The 19,906-nt window shown below is 41.8% G+C and overlaps 1 protein-coding gene and 1 long non-coding RNA gene across 2 annotated transcripts in view; both read right to left on the minus strand.

Annotated features, from left to right (window-relative positions):
* The window catches only part of DLG2 (discs large MAGUK scaffold protein 2), a 1,500,569-nt gene that overhangs the window by 1,332,197 nt on the left and 148,466 nt on the right, over positions 1 to 19,906 (minus strand).
* On the minus strand, positions 11,655 to 16,095 carry LOC122457876. The gene is made up of 2 exons (XR_006277565.1): positions 15,800 to 16,095; positions 11,655 to 11,687 (listed from the first exon to the last, which is right to left on the minus strand). It is a non-coding gene; the product is annotated as an uncharacterized LOC122457876 (long non-coding RNA).

Consider the following 19,906-nt stretch of genomic DNA (forward strand, 5'->3'; position numbering starts at 1 on the left):
AGTCTCTGGGTGGGAAAGAAATGGGGAACACATTAACTATACTAGGAGTGCTTGTGGCACCTTAGAGACTAACAAATTTATTTGAGCATAAGCTTTCGTGAGCTATGCTCAAACAAATTTGTTAGTCTCTAAGGTGCCACAAGTACTCCTTTTCTTTTTGAGAATACAGACTAACACGGCTCCTATTCTGTCATTAATTATACTATGCTCCAAAATGACTAAATTACAAAAATTACTAAAAAACTATATACAATATCTTTCAGCAATGACGCAGTGAAAAAGGAGCTGAGGACACAGAAGATTCTGACTAAGAACATGTGGCGGTAAGAAGGAACTGGAGAGACATCAGCCATGACGCATGCATAGGGCCAATGGACACTGCTTACAAAAATTTCTGGTCTCAGGTGCATGGTGCACATGTATATCTCATGTGAGGAAAACACAGAGACCATTACTCAAAGAATGTACTAGTACAAAATTATTCTGGGGCTCTGTAAGAAGGTGATCTCAAACACAAAACCTGCTGTTGCTGTATTGAATCTATAACTACAGCTAATTGTTTTCTAGAAAGGAAGAACAGTACGGATTTGAGCACTGACTGGGCATCAGAAACTCCTGAGTGCTTACTGTGATTCTGCCACTAGCTCACTGCATGGCCTTACACAATTCACTTAATAGTGTTATAATACTCAACTACTGCACAGAGGGATGGTGGGGATCAATTTGTTAATATTTATATGGTGCTTTGAATATATCAAATATTAAAGGCTAAGTATTATTATTTTACTTTTGCTATGCTGCTGTAATAATAAGTCAGGCATGATTTTAATGAGATAATATTTTATCAGTGCTAGGACTGATAAATCATGTCAGGAAGTGAAATTTATATTTAAAATTAAAAGGAAAGATTTAAAATGTCATCTTGGCGGTATGAAGAGAATTAATAAACATTAATAATCCAAAATGAATGATTGAGAAGCTTTCTGAAGGCTGATATAATAAGCCTTACAAATCTGGGTATCCAAATAGTATCTTCAAAACTCATTTTATGCTAATTAATTTTTTTTGAAACAACAGTTTTTATTTTACTCTCCAGATATCCACAGTGTTACACCTATAGGGCCAAACATTCATTATAGGTGGATAAGCTTCAAGTGGTTGGGAACAAGGTACAAGATGCACCTTAAATCCACGGTAAAACATGCAGATATCTTCTGCTGCAGAATGAGTGCAAGGCAAAGGGTGCAGAGAAGTGGATTTCTAGCCCCATGCACAAATCAGAGCAGTTCCATCTCTGCTCCATTGTGTTTTGTGATATTTTGTTCAATGACAATCCATCTCAAATGGGTAAAGGACATTGTTATGCAGGAGACCATAATGGTCCCTCCTTCTGGCTTTAAAATCTATTAATCTAATAACCTATGAATAAAGATCTAATTTGGGTACCCAAGTAACAGCAGAGGGGATCATCACATGCAGACCAGTGGGCATTGCCATCTAGGTCATGTGAGCAAGAGACAGTGGCAAGACAAATGTGGATTCATGTGAGGCTAGGTTTAACCAGTTGGAGTTTCTATCCTGCTCCATATTATTGGTAGTCCATCGCTGATGACGATTTTGTCATCATTCTCATTCATGGCTACGGATATGCTCTGAAGTCTGAACCCTGATATATCTAGTCACACTGAGGGCATGGGAAGTCTGTGTCTACGATGTTTGACAATGCAGCTTTGTGGTGTCTTTCACATGCAGCCTAGAGACGATTTCTTCGATCCACTCAAACCTATTGCATGCTGATCTTGTCTGAGAACACCAGTGAGTCCTGTTCAGAGCCATTTGATCGAATTCTTTGAGATTGATGCCAGCCCACCAGAGACTCTTCTTCAGGTTATCTTTGAATCACTTATACGGATGACCATTCTTTCTTTTGCCCTATCTAAGCTCCCCATACAAGATCTGTTTTGGGAGGTAATGGTCTTCCATTCTGATGACATGTCTGGTCCACCTAAGTTGTGCTCTGAGTAGCATTTTCTCGATCCTGGTTGTGTTTGCTCTCTCAAAGACCTTAATATTGGTCATTGTCCTGCCACCGAATGCTTATTATTGAGCGGAGGGAAAGAATGTGAAATTGCTCAAACTGTTTAATGTGCTGTCAATGTCTCAGATCCATATAGGAGAGATGTTAAGACCAATGCACTGTAGATCTTCAATTTGGTGGATAGACAAATGTTGTGTTGGTTAAGGACTTCTGTTCGGAGTCAGCCAAGGGCCTGGCTAACTTTACTGGAGGCAATTTCCTTGTCAAGAGAACTGTCACTAGAGATGGTGCTGTCCAAATACTTGAACTAATTCACTTTTTCAGCTGTGTACCTTGGATGAAGATGGCTGGCCCTGGGGCATTAAAATGAGGCACTGGTTGGAACAAGACTTCTGTCTTACCGAGACTGATGGTGAGGCCAAAGAGCTGGGATGCTTCAGATGATCTATCAATGATGACCTGAAGGTCTCTATGTCTATGGGCATCAAGGCGCAGTTGTCTGCAAAAAAGGGCTGCAGCGAGAAGTCTCTCCAGCGTCTTGGTCCTAGTATGATTCTTCGAAGATCAAAGAGGGAGTCATCAAGTTGGTAGCGAATGTATATCCCCTGATCCAAGTCCCTTGTGGCATGACTGAGGACACAGGCAAAGAACAAGTTGAATAACACTGGAGCAAATACACACCCTTGCTTCACTACATTTGACATTTCAAATGTGTCAGAAGAGTTATCACTGGAGAGCACTTGCACTGACATGTCGTCATGGAACAGACGGATGATTTGTATGAACTCTCAGTTTATGTAGAATAGCCCATAGACCTGTGGTGGGCACCCTGCGGCCTATGGGCCACACATGGCCCATCAGGGTAATCCGTTGGTGGGCTGCAAGACAGTTCTTTACATTGACCGTCTGCAGGCACAGCTGCCCACAGCTCCCAGTTGCCGCGGTTCACCTTTCCCAGCCAGTGGGAGCTGCGGGAAGCGGTGCGGGCTGCAGGGAGGGTAGATGTAGACAAACTGTCTCGCGGCACATAAGCAGATTACCCTGATGGGCCACGTGCGGTCCATGGGCCGCAGGTTGCTCACCACTGCCATAGACCCTCTCTGTTGACCGTATCAAGGGCTTTGGTCAACTCAATAAAGACTGCACACAGGTTCATGTTCTGCTCTAAACTTTTTTCCTGGACCTGCCTTATGACAAAAATCATGTCCATAGTACTACAACCTGATATGAAACCACATTGCACTTCTGGCAGATTCTCACCAGATTTGTTTACGAGTCTGTTCAGTAGAATGCGAGCTAGCATTTTCCCTGCTAGCATTTTCCTCTGTAGTTTCTGCAGTCAGCTTTGCTGCCTTTGTTTTTGAACAGTGATACAATAATAGCATCTTTGAAGTCTTGTGATATTTCTTCTTCCTCCCAAATGCTACTCAAGATGTCATGAAACACCTGGATAGTCTTTGGGCCTGCTCCTTTGTACAGTTCTGCTGGAATACCATCCTTTCTGGATGCCTTACCAGAGTTCATTGTTTGATGGCTTTCATGACCTCTTCAACTGATGGAGGGAGTTCAAGATCTTCTTTGATGGGTTTCTCAAGTAACTGATCAAGGACATGCTGATTGACTGTGGATGGTCTTTTTAGTAGACTATTGAAGTGTTCGAGCCAACTCTGTATGATTCCCTCCTTGTCTTTGATGAGAGTTATGCCATCTGCCAACTTCAGAGAAACTGTGCCAGATTTAGATGGTCCGTAGACTGCTTTGAGAGAGTCAAAGAACATCTTTGCATTGTTTGTATCTGTGTAATGCTGAACTTCTGCAGCTTTCCTCTCCTACCACTCATCTTGCATTCTCCTCTGTTGAAACTGGCCCTTGCTCTATAGAGATTTAAACCTATCTTTCTTTGAGATGGAAGTGAGATCGTTCTGCCATTCAACAAATGCTTTCTGCTTGTCACTTAGGAGTTTGGAAATGTCTTCATTTTTCTCATCAAACTAGTCCTTGTGTAGCCTTTTCGTTGGCCCCAGCACTGATTTAGTTGTGTCAATCATCACATCTTTGAACTGATTCAATTTTTCTGTTGGGTTGCCAGTGAACGGTAAGCATGAAAAAAAAGCTTGTCATCAAGTGGCTGCTGAAACTGCATCTAATAGTCAGTGTGCTTGAGCTTTGCTATGTTGACGGCTATTCTATTGAGCTTATGGCACTTGTGTTGTGCGGGGACTATATACAGGTTGAACACTTCTCTTACTAATCTGTGGTCTGTCCAGCATTCTGTGCCATGCATGGCTCTGGTAATTCTGACATTGGATGTCTCATTGGACAGTGATAACATAGTTGATTAGGTACCATACTTTGGACCATGGGTGAATACATATCATTTTATATTTATGATTTTGCCTAAAGATGGTGTTAATGATGAGTTCACAATGTTCTGTACATTTACCCAAGAGGAAGAGTCCATTGCTGATTCCCACTCCATGTCGTCCTATCACACCTCTCCAGTCACTGATGTCTCTACCAACTCTAGCACTGAAGTCTCCCAGCAGGATGAGCTTGTCATATGCAGGTCTTGATTTGAGGATAGAGTCCATGTCAGAGTAGAACTGCTCCTTGCTTTCCTCTATGCTGGTCAATACAGGTGCATAGGCACTGATGACAGTGACATGCCGTAAAGGATTCAGGGGGAAATAGAAGTTTCATGAGCCATTCATTCAGGCCAACAGGGAGGTCGGGAAGTCGTTTCAGGAAAGACATTCTAATTGCAAGTCCAACTCCATGGATTCTGTCTTCATCCTCTGCTTTTCCTTTCCAAAAGAAAGTGCAGTTGCCTCCTAGCTCACTGATGGAACCTTCTCTGACCAGTCGAGTCTCACTCATGCTGCAATATCCATGTTGTAGGAGGTGAGTTCTCTGGAGACAAGAGCTATTCTTCTCTAAGGCCTTTGTGCATTGTCTCTGTGCATAAGGGTGCGGATGTTCCATGCTCTTAAAATGAGTCTTTTCTGTGATCTGCCAGCTGTGGTAGTCTCACCAGATATTACGGGGCAGGCAATGTTTAGGGCACCTTTTCAAGCCCCCTTCCCTTAAAAAGAGTTAGCAGTGCTATCCTAAAAAAGGCTGCTTAGTCACCTAGGATGCTGCCAAACTTCTCCACTGCCCTGGGGATGGAGCTGAATGGCCTCAAGTCCCAAGGCCACCTATGTGCAGGACTGTGGCTATGACTGCCAGTGGCCATCTCCTCCTGTCGCTCCACCATGCCTCCATTGCTACAGGATTTGGATTAATGATAAGATGATGAAATTAGATTAGGTGATGTTAATTGGATGAGTTTTGTAAGAAAAAGAAACCTGTGCGGGAAATTTTTGAATGAGAAAGCCATTGCACAGGGCAATCCCACTCTCTCAGCCCCAGAAGCCTGATTCCAGCAGCATGAAAAACCATTATGGTGGGGGACTTCTTAACTGCAGTAGATGACCAGGACATCTTCAGTGCCTTGTCATGCTCTCCGCACCCCATAGCATCATACTGAACTGCCTTCATGCCGTTGAATCACAATGGGTGTCTGGGGGTAGGGATGAGTAGTACCTCCGTTGGAAGAACACGTCATGCTCCTTATGAATAGTTCATCTGCCTTGGCCCCCACAGCTCTCACCTATGGCTTCAAGTAGCTGTTTGCATGTAATAGCGGCCACACCCCAGTAAACTGCTTCGACCAGCGGACTAAATAAGGTGAGGGTAGCTAATGGGTCTTTTACCCTCAGCAAGCTAGAGAAAGGCAACTTCCCTAGCATGCAAAGATTGTTCCGACAGACTGAGAGAAGGAAATCTGCTTCATATAAACACATTTGATATGGGCCAAACTCACCTCCCGTAAGATAACTATAACATAACTGCAAATAACAGAAATCTCAACCTCAGCTCTTTGCTCAGTCTGACAGTTCTTGGATTTTTCCCTATGTGTTAGGGAGAAAGAATGGTTAGGACTCTAGCCTGAGAACTGGGTTCAATTGCCTGTTCTGCCACACAGTTCCTGTGAGACCCAGGGCAAGTCACTTAGTGCTTCAGTCCCCCATCTGTAAAATTGAAATAATGGCTCTACTCTCTCTCACTTGGATGCTGTGAGAATAAATATACTAGTGATTGGGAGGCACTCAGATACTATGGTAATAGGCCAATATAAAGCACCTGGGTTGGATAGAGTCAGTTCACCTGTTTATCATGAAATGTAAATTAGGGGTTTACTGTAACTAAACGTGTGCTTTAGAGTGTGAAAGCCAGCCCTTAAAGAGGAACAAGGCTATAAGACTACAGGGAGGTCTAAGAGTTCCAGACCCTGTTACATGGGTAAGTGCCAACAGCCACAGAACTTACATATGGAGGAGACACATCTGTACCATCCCCTTTGCAGCGCTGCCATGTATAAAGTAATCTCTCCTTGGTACAGAAAGAAGCTGACTTTCCCAATTGTAGGTTAAGTATAAAATTAAATAATTAAAGTTAGTTTTTGGGTAAAGGAAATGTATATGTGTTGTAAGGACAGGCTCTGACTAGCAAATAGAAGGAAGGCCTTGAAAATAATTAGTTACGGCCAAAAGGAATGAAGTAAGGATGATGTCTGGTTCAAAGAATTACTGAGATAAGGAGGGGTTTCTAAAAAGAAGGCCTCTAACTGATAGGGGTGACTGCAGATGGTTTTAAATCAAAGATTATCTGTCTTAAAATGAGCCAACATGGACTACTCCACATACCAGTGTTATCTCCTATGTGAACCTAGTACAATTAAAAAAAAACCTGTTGGACAGCAAGAAGGAAGGGAGGAAAGGCCTTGGGAAAAAAGGAGGTTGTAGATCTCATCTCGATTAAGTCTGGAAATTTGGAAGAACAGTCTCAAATTGGTTTGAGTTGAGGTCAGTAATTGGCAATGACATCACTTGTTTGTTAAAGGATATAAAAAGTCAGCTCTTAAAGGGTTAATTGCTAATGACTGACCACTTTGGAGCCAACCAATATGAGTCTAAGCACCCCTAGGTTTAGCCCATTTGTAAGTATCTTGATCAAATACTTATAAATTTTTGTTACTCTTTGGATGTAGTAAATTAGTTATTATTTAAGCTTTTTAGGCATGTTTAGAGCAACTTCATAAAGTACCATTTAGCCTTTGGATTTAATAAAGGAATTTATGGTTAAATTCATGTTTGGTGATTTCCCATATTAATATTAATAATTTAAAATATTATTAATAATTCCAATGCCAACTAGTTTTTAAGATTGGAGGATGATGAGCAATTCAGCTGACTGCAGAAAACTTTGTACTTTAACAAGGACTCAGCAGAGGCTCTGGTTACAAAAAACAGAGCTGGAAGAACATGGCATTATGCCTGTATATTTACTTTACTTTTAATTTCTCTGACTGCTCAGCACTACACATGGAGGTTACACAATGGTGGGAAAGAACATGCCAGGTAGCTATAAGCTAAGAATGACCACTCTGTATATTTTATCTAATTTTGAATGTAACATTAATTAAAGTTCAGATACAGTTACTAAAAATTAGTGATCTGTAATTGTACATGCTCTCCTGATCAATAAGAATTTATAATGCACAAAGTACGCGTGCAACAGTATAGTGTTCAGTATGGAAATCTGGGACCTCAGTCAATGAACACATGCAGAGAATTCTATTGTTTCTTGGGTATTTAGAAGAATCCATGCGCACCATTGCATGGAGCCATCCAGTGGACGGTATGGATGATAGTGTGTTATGTTAGCACACTGCCTTCAGTAAAGTTTGTTGTTATTCTGCGAAGCGTCTGCTGAAAGATGATGTTGAAGTGCTAAGTGCATAGTAACATTTTCAAGGCCATCTACATTACATTTAAAAATCCGCGGCTGGCTCTTGCCCACTGACTCAGGCTCGCCGGGCCCAGACTAAGGAACTGTTTAACGGCAGTGTAAATATTTGGGTTTCAGCTGGCACCTGACCTTATGAGGGGGAGGGTCCCAGATCTCAACCTTCAGCCCAAGTCCAAATGTTTAAACTGCAATTAAACAGCCCATTAGCCCAAGTCCTGTGAGCCCAAGTCAGCTGACACGAGCCGGCCACGGATGTCCAAAAGTCTGGACATACTCTTTATCACATAAACAGCAAAGAAGAAGTCTTCAGCTTTTAGAAGCTGATTAGCCAATGCAAAGAAAGCCTAGAAAGCTTGATTGATAAGTCCAAAAACTTGACTGATAAGGTATAGCAGCTGCTAGCAAGTTTCCAGGACTTATGCCCAGAGGGTGAAAATCAGAATTTTTTTATTACAACAGGAAGCCTACATACTTGTAACCGAACAACTAGAACAGGAAGACCCTAATGGGAAAACATTTAGTAATGAAAAAAGCCTGCTCACATATTTATCAGCAGCCATGCTGTCAGTGCAGAAACTCAAGCTATTATAGGGACCCTTGATGCACAGGAGAAACACTTTCAGTCATCCATAAATATTATAAGCAAAGGATATATTTAGTGCAACAAACCAAAGACTGTGAGACATCTGTATTGCACAAAACTGAGACAGCTCACAGCCACATGTGAATTTAGGATTTTGAATTATTAAAATCATAGACATCATTGAAATGTGGGACTGGAAGGGACCTTGATAGGTCATCTAGTCCAGTCCCCTGAACTGAGGCAGGACTATGTATTATGTAGATCATCCCTGGCAATAACCAGTGGAACTCAGTGCCACAAGATATTTGAGGCTAAGCACTTTGCAGGACAAAAAAATAATAATTAGATAATGACCTGAATAATAAGAACATTCACACTTACATTTGTTAGGATAAAAACGTGTAACAATTTAGGCCCAATTCTATAAAACACTTATGGCCATGAGTAGTTTTACTCCCCTGTATACATTTTTGCAGGATCAAGTCCTAAAGGATTGCTCCTTTAGTTCAAGTGGTAGAGACCTGTGTTTGTAGAAAGAATTTCAAGAGGTCTAGTCACAGCTCTGTAATAATTGCATATAGTAATGGTGCAAGGTGTCTCCAGGACACTAATTTGTTATAACAGAACAAAGAATCTTTTTTCAATCTCCGGTTGAGCAAACTTAATTAGCTGCTCAAAGCACTGCAAGCTAAACAAGGTTGGGAATCCCTCTTTATAGCACAGCTGAATCCAGGTAAACCTGCATGACAATCTTTATATTGAGTCCTTAGGCTAATGCCCACTGAACTGTACATGCATGAATAAGAACCACACTCTACAATTTCAAGTAATGAAAGAGATGCAGAAGCTGTTTCTATTAGCTTATATATGAGAATAAATGGCCCTTTTCGTTATATATAGTGAAAAGTGAACACAGTAATCTATAAGGAACTAGAGTGAATCATTAGTGCACAACATATCTGACATATGAAAAGTTTGTAGCTGACTACAAGAATACGCAGTATTCCATTGGCAATGGGGACTGCTAGGCAAGTAACACTTCCAAGCTATTAAAGTTTAGTATTTTATGTGGCTGAATTAGCTATCAGTTTTCAATGCAGAGCTCAAGGCAAAAACACCACAAGAAACACTGAAGACAAGCCACATAGACCCAATTGACTAGATGAGCAGGATAGCGAGGTGACTTTTATTTCCAGGAAAGATGCAGACCTGCATAAATCTACCTTATTTCTTGCTTGTGCATAAAACAGAGTTTGGCCCTTAATGAATGATCTGGGCTTGAGAAAAAAGTGTTTATCAGAACAAAAAAGTGCACTATAATGCTTGGTTACTCTTTTTCGTCATTCTTTAAGACTCTTGATCCAAAACCTTTGCTTCTCTTGCTGTTCAAACATGCATTTAATATTTCAGTGCATGTTCATTATAAATAAGTTTCCTGCAGAATAATGTGATCCAAACTACAAGCTGTCCAATATATATATTGTGAAATATACACCGACAGTATCATAATCTGTTCTGCTGAATAATATCGATGTTTATACACAATATATTATTAACGATCCACGATCTTTCACGCATACTGTGCATTTATTAGAAGCTTCAACATCAGAGAAGCAGTCAGTGCATGTTTCAGAGGGCTTTTTTCAGAAACTTTCTCAAATTACTCTGCCAGCCACAGACACTAATACAAGCAATATGCCATGGAAGTATGAGATTAGCTGGCCCAACCCAACTTGTTTTTTAAAACGTATATCTTAATAAAATGAAACAAATTTTCCCAAACTGTCCAACATAGACCATCAAAATATTCCTGGAGAGCTGGCTATAGACTAGAGCTGGTCAGAAAATGGAAATCCCTTCCTGTGAAAAATTTTGCGTTTTTCAAAATGTATTAATCTGATAACAGGATGAACAGTCAATAACCCCAAAGTTTTCACAGATAGGGATTTTCAGAAAAAAAATCCACTCTTTGGGAGAACCAATATGGATTTTTTGAGCTTGACAGCTGACTGCCTTGTGGGAGGGCTGCCTGGCCTCCCAGATTCCCCAGCAGCATTGCAGGTGGCTTCCCCAGCTCTCCAGAGAGATATTTAGCCAGGGAACAAGGCAGCTTGGGAGTCAGACAACCAATGCCCAGCTTCATGGGTAGCATGGGGAGGTAGCTAGCCAGGGAGTGGGAAAGCTTAGGGAGCCGACCAGCCACAGCACCAGCTGCCCAGCTCCCTGAGTACTTGTGGAGCATGGGAACTGGCTAGTGAGGAAGTAGGCCAGCCCAGAAAGCCGGGAAGCCCAGCAACATGTGAAGCAGACTGGTCAGGAGCCTGGGCTATCTAGGAGCTGTGAAGGCAGGTGAGTGAGTGAGCTGGCAAGCAATCTACCTGGTTTCCAGCAAAAGTTTCAATGGTTCAAATTCACATCTAACATTTAGATTCTGTAGAATCTTGCCTAACTGTCTTGTCTTCAGATCACATCTGTCAAAGGGGGAAAAAATAGCACAGAGAAGTCCTCTGATTATTTTAGAGCCATTTTTCTAGGCTTAACATTCTGGTGAAATACTATTACTAAATAAAATAATCAAAAAGAGAAATTAGGATCCTATGTATGTCGGTTTCTTGCTCTTCAGCACTCCAGTATCCATAACATCCATCTAACTATAACAAACATAAAAATATAACAAACTAGTTTTTGAAAACCAGTCGGAGAACACTTCAATCTCTCTGGTCACTCGATTACAGACCTAAAAGTGGCAATTCTTCAACAAAAAAACTTCAAAAACAGACTCCAACGAGAGACTGCTGAATTGGAATTAATTTGCAAACTGGATACAATTAACTTAGGCTTCAATAAAGATTGGGAGTGGATAGGTCATTACACAAAGTAAAACTTTGTATTTCCCCATGTTTATTCCCCTCCCCCCGCTGTTCCTCAGACGTTCTTGTCAACTGTTGAAAATGGCCCACCTTGATTATCACTACAAAAGGTCATCCCCTTCTCTCCCCCCCCCGCTCTCCTGCTGGTAATAGCTCACCTTACCTGATCACTCTCCTTACAGTGTGTATGGTAACACCTATTGTTTCATGTTCTCTGTGTATATAAATCTCCCCACTGTATTTTCCACTGAATGCATCCAATGAAGTGAGCTGTAGCTCACAAAAGCTTATGCTCAAATAAATTTGTTAGTCTCTAAGGTGCCACAAGTACTCCTTTTTTTTTCTGTAATTAATGCAGCTGTTCCTTGACAGTGCATATGCTTCACAATTAACATCATTACTTTGTAAAACCAAAAAGGACTCTTATATCCATATCTGTACGACTTCCAAGGTGCATTTCAAATAGTGGGTAAACAGACAGGTCTCCTCTCTCATCTGCCTTTTTGAAGTGAAAATTTTGAAATTCATACCAGGGTTCCCAGCAAAGCTCAGTATATTTCTGAAAGCAAATTGGACTAAAATTCAATAATGGAAAAACACTAACCAATAACTACTGTGTATAGAGTACGTAACAAGCAGCCTTCAGTCTTATAACACTTAGTTGACTTTATGACTCTTAATTAATGTTTGTTGTTAGCAATGTCAAATTAAGTGCAATAATAGTGGCACAATTTAATATACATGGACTCAGTTTAAAATGTTTATTGGCTTTTTTTTATTAAAATGTTAGAACCAGGCTACTATTTGTAATTGCTGAAAGTATGCTTTTCAGTTACTACAGATATTTCCCACTCCAGCGCCAATCCTGCAAGCACTTAGATCTGCTGAACTCTGCCTATGAGTAGTTCCATTGACTTTAATGGAAGTACTCACATACATAAAGTTAAAATATTTGCCAAAGAGATTGAAGTGTTCTCCAACTGGTTTTTGAACGTTATAATTCTTGACGTCTGATTTGTGTCCATTTATTCTTTTATGTAGAGACTGTCCAGTTTAGCCAATGTACATGGCAGAGGGGCATTGCTGGCACATGATGGCATATATCACATTGGTAGATGTGCAGGTGAATGAGCCTCTGATAGTGTGGCTGATTAGGCCCTATGACGGTGTCCCCGAATAGACAGATGGACAGAGTTGGCAACGGGCTTTGTTGCAAGGATAGGTTCCTGGGTTAGTGGTTCTGTTTTGTGGTGTGTGGCTGCTGGTGAGTATTTGTGAGTCAAATAAATTTGTTAGTCTCTAAGGTGCCACAAATACTCCTTTTTTTTTTTGCAGATACAGACTAACACGGCTGCTACTCTGAAACCTGTCATTATGCAGGGCACTGAATTTAGCCGTATGGAGTGGAAATCTATCAACTTCATGAAAAAACTCGTACAGATACAGACATCATCTTCCTTTCCAAATGCAAACGGATGGACATCATACCAAAAGGACTGAAGGTAAAAAATCCATTACAATCTACATACCACACAGACTATGCTGACAGCTTGTGCAACACGTTCTCAAAGAAACTGCGGAACCACCTGATCAACATCCTCTACAGCAAACAGGGAAAGATTAAGAATGAGCTCTCAAAACTGGATACTCTCATAAAAAAACAACCTTCCACACAAACTTCCTCGTGGCTGGACTTTACAAAAACTAGACAAGCCATTTACAACACTCACTTTGCTTCTCTATAAAAGAAAAAGAACACTAAACTATCTAAATTATTACATGCCACAAAGGGCCACAACAGTGGTTCCCTTAACCCACCCAGCAATATTGTTAATCTATCCAACTATACTCTTAGCCCAGCAGAAGAATCTGTCCTATCTCGAGGCCTCTCCTTCTGCCCCTCCACCTCTACAAACATGTTACAGTTCTGTGGTGACCTAGAATCCTATTTTCAATGTCTCCGACTCAAGGAATATTTCCAACACACCTCTGAACAACATACTGACCCACAGAGACCTTCCTACCAAGACTACAAAAAGAAGGATTCTGGTGGACTCCTCCTGAAGGTCGAAACAACAAACTGGACTTCTACATAGAGTGCTTCCGCAGACGTGCACGGGCTGAAATTGTGGAAAAGCAGCATCATGTGCCCCATAACCTCAGCTGTGCAGAACACAATGCCATCCACAGCTTCAGAAACAACTCTCAGGTTTCAGAGTAGCAGTGTTAGTCTGTATTCGCAAAAAGAAAAGGAGTACTTGTGGCACCTTAGAGACTAACAAATTTATTTGAGCATAAGCTTTCGTGAGCTACAGTGCACTTCATCAGATTTTTTTAGAAACAACTCTGACATCTTAATCAAAAAGGCTGACAAAGGAGGTGCTGTCGTCATCATGAATAGGTCGGAGTATGAACAAGAGGCTGCTAGGCAGCTCTCCAACACCACTTTCTACAAGCCATTACCCTCTGATCCCACTGCGGGTTACCAAAAGAAACTACACCATTTGCTCAAGAAACTCCCTGAAAAAGCACAAGAACAAATCCGCACAGACATACCCCTAGAACTCCGACCAGGGGTATTCTATCTGCTATCCAAGATCCATAAACCTGGAAATCCTGGAAACCCCATCATCTCAGGCATTGGCACCCTGACAGCAGGATTGTCTGGCTATGTAGACTCCTCCTCAGTCCCTACGCTACCAGCACTCCCAGCTACCTTCGAGACACCACTGACTTCCTGAGGAAACTACAATCCATCGGTGATCTTCCTGAAAACACCATCCTGGACACTATGGATGTAGAAAACCTCTACACCAACATTCCACACAAAGATGGACTACAAGCCATCAGGAACAGTATCCCCAATAATGTCACGGCAAACCTGGTGGCTGAACTTTGTGACTTTGTCCTCACCCATAACTATTTCACATTTGGGGACAATGTATACCTTCATATCAGCGGCACTGCTGTGGGTACCCGCATGGCCCCACAGTATGCCAACATTTTTATGGCTGACTTAGAACAACGCTTCCTCAGCTCTCGTCCCCTAATGCCCCTACTCTACTTGCGCTACACTGATGACATGTTCATCATCTGGACCATGGAAAAGAAGCCCTTCAGGAATTCCACCATGATTTCAACAATTTCCATCCCACCATCAACCTCAGCCTGGACCAGTCCACACAAGAGATCCACTTCCTGGACACTATGGTGCTAATAAGCGATGGTCACATAAAAACCACCCTATACTGGAAAGCTACCGACCACTATGCCTATCTACATGCCTCCAGCTTTCATCCAGACCACACCACACGATCCATTGTCTACAGCCAAGCTCTAAGATACAACCGCATTTGCTCCAACCTCTCAGAAAGAGACAAACACCTACAAGGTCTCTATCAAGCATTCTTACAACTACATTACCCACCTGCTGAAGTGAAGAAACAGACTGACAGAGCCAGAAGAGTACCCAGAAGTTACCTACTACAGGACAGGCCCAACAAAGAAAATAACAGACGCCACTAGCCCATCACCTTCAGCCCCCAATTAAAACCTCTCCAACGCATCAAGGATCTACAACCTATCCTGAAGGACGACCCATCACTCTCACAGAACTTGGGAGACAGGCCAGTCCTTGCTTACAGACAGCCCTCCAACCTGAAGCAAATATTCACCAGCAATCACACACCACAAAACAGAACCACTAACCCAGGAACCTATCCTTGCAACAAAGCCAGTTGCCAACTGTGTCCACATATCTATTCAGGGGACACCACGATAGGGCCTAATCACATCAGTCACACTGTCAGAGGCTCGTTCACCTGCACATCTACCAATGTTATATATGCCATCATGTGCCAGCAATGCCCCTCTGCCATGTACATTGGCCAAACTGGACAGTCTCTACGTAAAAGAATGAATGGACACAAATCAGACGTCAAGAATTATAACGTTCAAAAACCAGTCAGAGAACACTTCAATCTCTTTGGTCACTCGATTACAGACCTAAAAGTGGCAATTCTTCAACAAAAAAACTTCAAAAACAGACTCCAATGATTTGCAATTTACAATTTGCAAACTGGTTACAATTAACTTAGGCTTGAATAAAGACTGGAGTAGATGGGTCATTACACAAAGTAAAACTATTTCCCCATGTTTATTCCCCCCACCTCCCCACTGTTCCTCAGACTTTCTTATCAACTGCTGGAAATGGCCCACCTTGATTATCATTACAGAAGGTTTCTCGCCCCACTCCCCCACTCTCCTGCTAGTAATAGCTCACCTTACCTGATCACTCTCCTTACAGTGTGTATGGTAACACCCATTGTTTCATGTTCTCTGTGTATATAAATCTCCCCACTATATTTTCCACTGAATGCATCCGATGAAGTGAGCTGTAGCTCATGAAAGCTTATGCTCAAATAAATGTGTTAGTCTCTAACGTGCCACAAGTACTCCTTTTTGCGGATACAGACTAACACGGCTGCTACTCTGAAACCTGTCATTAATTACAGAAAATGTCACCAGTCACATAAAGACACAATGGTCAATAAAACCCAACTTTGTGGATGACACTAGTTAGCTTTGGGAACACCAATGAGAAGTATAATTCAGTCTTGATTACATTTTTAGTTTATTCCAAACACTGGGATTCTTTCTTACTGACTGCAATAGGACTTGGTTCACGCCCTTATTGCCCAGTGCTATGGGGTGCCAAGTGCCCCAGTCTTTCATTTACTGCAAATAGAAGTTAAGGGTGCTCAGAATGCCACAGGACTATGCCATTGGTCTTCTTGCACTCCTGACTTGTCTTCATGCCTTCTTTAATAGAATAATAGATCTGAAATGGACCTCGAGAGGTCATCTAGTCCAGTCCCCTGGACTCATGGCAGGACTAAGTATTATCTAGACCATTCCGGATAGGTGTTTGTCTAACCTGCTCTTAAAAATCTCAAATGATGGAGATTCCACAACCTCCCTAGGCAATTTATTCCAGTGCTTAATCGCTCTGACAGTTAGGAAGTTTTTCTTCATGTCCAACCTAAACTTCCTTTGCTGCAATTTAAGCCCACTGCTTCTTGTCCTATCCTCAGAGGTAACAAGAACAATTTACCTCACTCCTCTTTGTAACAAACTTTTATGTACTTGAAAACTGTTATCATCTCCTCCCTCAGTCTTCTCTTCTCCAGACTAAACAAACCCAGTGTTTTTAATCTTCCCTCACAGGTCATGTTTTCTAGAACTTTAGTCATTTTTGTTGCTCTTCTCTGGACTTTCTCCAATTTGTCTACATCTTTTCTGAAATGTGACACCCAGAACTGGACACAATACTTGAGGGCTAATCAGCATGGAGAAGAGTGGAAGAATTACTTCTTGTATCTTGCTTACAACATGCCTGCCAGTACATCCCAGAATTATGTTTCCTTTTTTTGCAACAGTGTTATACTATTGACTCATATTTAGCTTGTGATCCACTATGATCCCCAGATCCCTTTCTGCACTACTCCTTCCTAAGTAGTCATTTCCATTTTCTGTGTGTGCAACTGACTGTTCCTTCCTAAGTAGGGTACTTTGAATTTATCCTTATTGAATTTCTTTCTATTTACTTCAGACCATTTCTCCAGTTTGTCCAGGTCATTTTGAATTTTAATCCTATCCTCCAAAGCACTTGCAACCTCTTCCAGCTTGGTATCATCTGCAAACTTCCATGATCTAAATCATTGATGAAGATATTGAACAGAAATGGACCCAGAACTGATCCCTGTGGTACCCCACTTGATATGCCCATCCAGCTTGACAGTGAACCACTGATAATTACTCTCTGGGAACAGTTTTCCAACCAGTTATGCACCAACCTTATAGTAGCTCCATCTAGGTTGTATTTCCCTAGTTTGTTTATGAGAAGGTCATGCGAGACCATATCAAAAGCCTTACTAAAGTCAAGATATACCACATCTACTGCTTCCTCCCTCTGCCCCCATCCACAAGGCTTGTTTCCTATCAAAGAAAGCTACCCCGTGCCTGGAACAGTCCAGCAAGCACCATCTTTCTTTCAAACCCCTCCTTGAAACACTCTTCTTCCAGCATTCCCTATTATAGATGTGCTCTAACTCTCAGCATTTCAGTTTTTAAACACATGTCTGCTAGGTGGACCTATCCTGTGCTCTGGATGGGGGAGAAAGTTGCAGCTTTGTGCACTAGATCTGGGAGAACTCACATGGAGGTTTTGGGGTGAGGCTTCCAGGAACGTGGGATGCTCTTGAGTGTGTCTGCACTGAAGCATGGTGCTGAAAGGTTCCCAACAACACTTATCTTTGGGTACCTTTGGATCTCGATCCAGACTAAGACTTGAGATCATTATTAATATAACATCATCCTTCAGAAACTTTTCTTTATGGTTATTCAGGCACAGAGCAAAAAAAAAAAAAAAAAGAGAGAGAGAGAGAGAGAGAGAGAGGAATTGTCATACAACCAATTTGCATTTGAATGAAAATCTCTTGTCCTGAAATGAACCTTTTCAAGTAGCTGTCATCTGCCAGGTAATTATATGCTGTCCCAGCCTGGCTGACCATTTGAGGCAAACAGGTCTTAGCTATGCTTGTGACCTACCAGCTGGACCCCTGCTGATGGTTAACAGCAATTTAATGATAATTAATGCCCTCACCTGTGAAAGGGTCAGGAAAGACTGTGTAAAGAGTGTGCAGAGCTCAGTTATGGAGGGAGAGACTCAGGAGAGAGGAACAGGGCCCAGGGAAGGCCCTGGAGGGAGATCAGGCTGGAAGAGACCCAGAGGGAGCAGGTTAGGCTCCTATGGGAGAGGCCCTGAGATAGGGCTTTTAAGTGGCAGGGAGATCCCTGAGGTAAATTGCCAGAGTCCCTGTGTAAGGAAGGCAGGGGGGGAATCCTGCTGAATAAGCAGTAGCAGAAGAGAAACTCTGCAGGGCCCAGGAGTGGGGGTAAAGCTGTAGACTTTAGAATGGCCTGAGAAGATAGAAGAGTTACTACTTCAAAAATATAGTTCTGTTCATTCCCTCTGAAGCATCTGGCCACTGTCAGAAGACAGGATACTGGGCTAGCTGGAGCACTGGTGTGAGCATGTATGGCCGGTCTTATGTTCTAATGAGAGTGTCAACAAGCACATGGACAAGGATGATCCAGTGAATACAGTGTCCTTGGATTTTCAGAAAGCCTTTGACAAGATCCCTCATCAAAGGCTCTTAAGCAAAGTAAGCTGTCATGGGATAAGAGGGAAGGTCCTCTCATGGATCAGTAACTGATTAAAAGACAGGAAACAAAGGGTAGGAATGAGTTATGGAGAGAGGTAAATAGCAGGGTCTCCCAAGAATCTGAACTGAGACCTGTGCTGTTCAACATATTCATAAATAATCTGGAAAAGGGGTAAACAGGGAGGTAGCAAAATTTGCAGATGATACAAACTTACTCAAGATAGTTAAGTCCAAAGCAGACTGTGAAGAGTTACGAAGGGATCTCACAAAACTGGGTAACACAATGGCAGATGAAATTCAATGTTGATAAATGCAAAGCACTGCACATTGGAAAACATAATCCCAACTATACATACAAAATTATGGGGTCTAAATTAGCTGTTACCACTCTAAGAGATATTGGAGTCATTGTGGATAGTTGTTGGAAAACATCTGCTCAATGTTCAGCAGCAGTCAAAAAAAAGCTAACAGAATGTTAGGCACCATTAGGAAAGAGATATATAACGAGACAGAAAATATTATAATGGCACTATGTAAATCTATGATATGCCCACACATTGAATACTGCACACAGATCTGGTCGTCCCATCCGAAAATATATATATATTAGAATTGTAAAAGGTAGAGGGAAGGGAAGCAAAAATGATTGGGGGGTGGAACAGCTTCTATATGAGGAGAGAAAGAGACTTGGACTGTTCATTTTAGAAAGGAGATAACTTAATGGGTATATGATAGAGGTCTATAAAATCATAAATGGTGTGGAGAAAGTGAATAAGGAAGTGCTATTCACCCCTTCAGATAACACAAGAACCAGGGATCACCCAATGAAATTAATAGGCATCAGGTTTAAAACAAACAAAAGGAAGTACTTCTTCACACAATTCATAGCTGAACTCATTGCCAGGGGATGTTGTAAAGGCCAAAAGCATAACTGGGTTCAAAAAAGAATTAGATAGGTTTATGAAGGATGAGTCCATCCATGGTTATTAGCCAAGATGATCCACGGTATAATGCCATGCTCTCAGTATCCCTACACCTCTGACCGTTAGAAGCTGGGATTGGACGATAGGGGATGGATCACTTGATAATTGCCATGTTCTGTTCACTGACACTGACACTGTCCACTGCTGGAAGACAGGATACTGGGTTAGATGGACCATTGGTCTGATCAAGGATGTCCATTCTTATCTTCTAATGACCTTTCCTTGCCTCAGAAGGTCAGGCCATAGATCATCAGGAGAGAGACTTGGCTGGAGGGCCATAGACCTCCCAGACCATAGAACTCCCAGATAGAGACTCAGGAGAAGACACAGGTTGGGAAAGGCCATCACAGGGC

Source organism: Dermochelys coriacea, chromosome 1 (assembly GCF_009764565.3).
Source record: "Dermochelys coriacea isolate rDerCor1 chromosome 1, rDerCor1.pri.v4, whole genome shotgun sequence".
Classification (NCBI taxonomy): Eukaryota; Metazoa; Chordata; order Testudines; family Dermochelyidae; genus Dermochelys; species Dermochelys coriacea.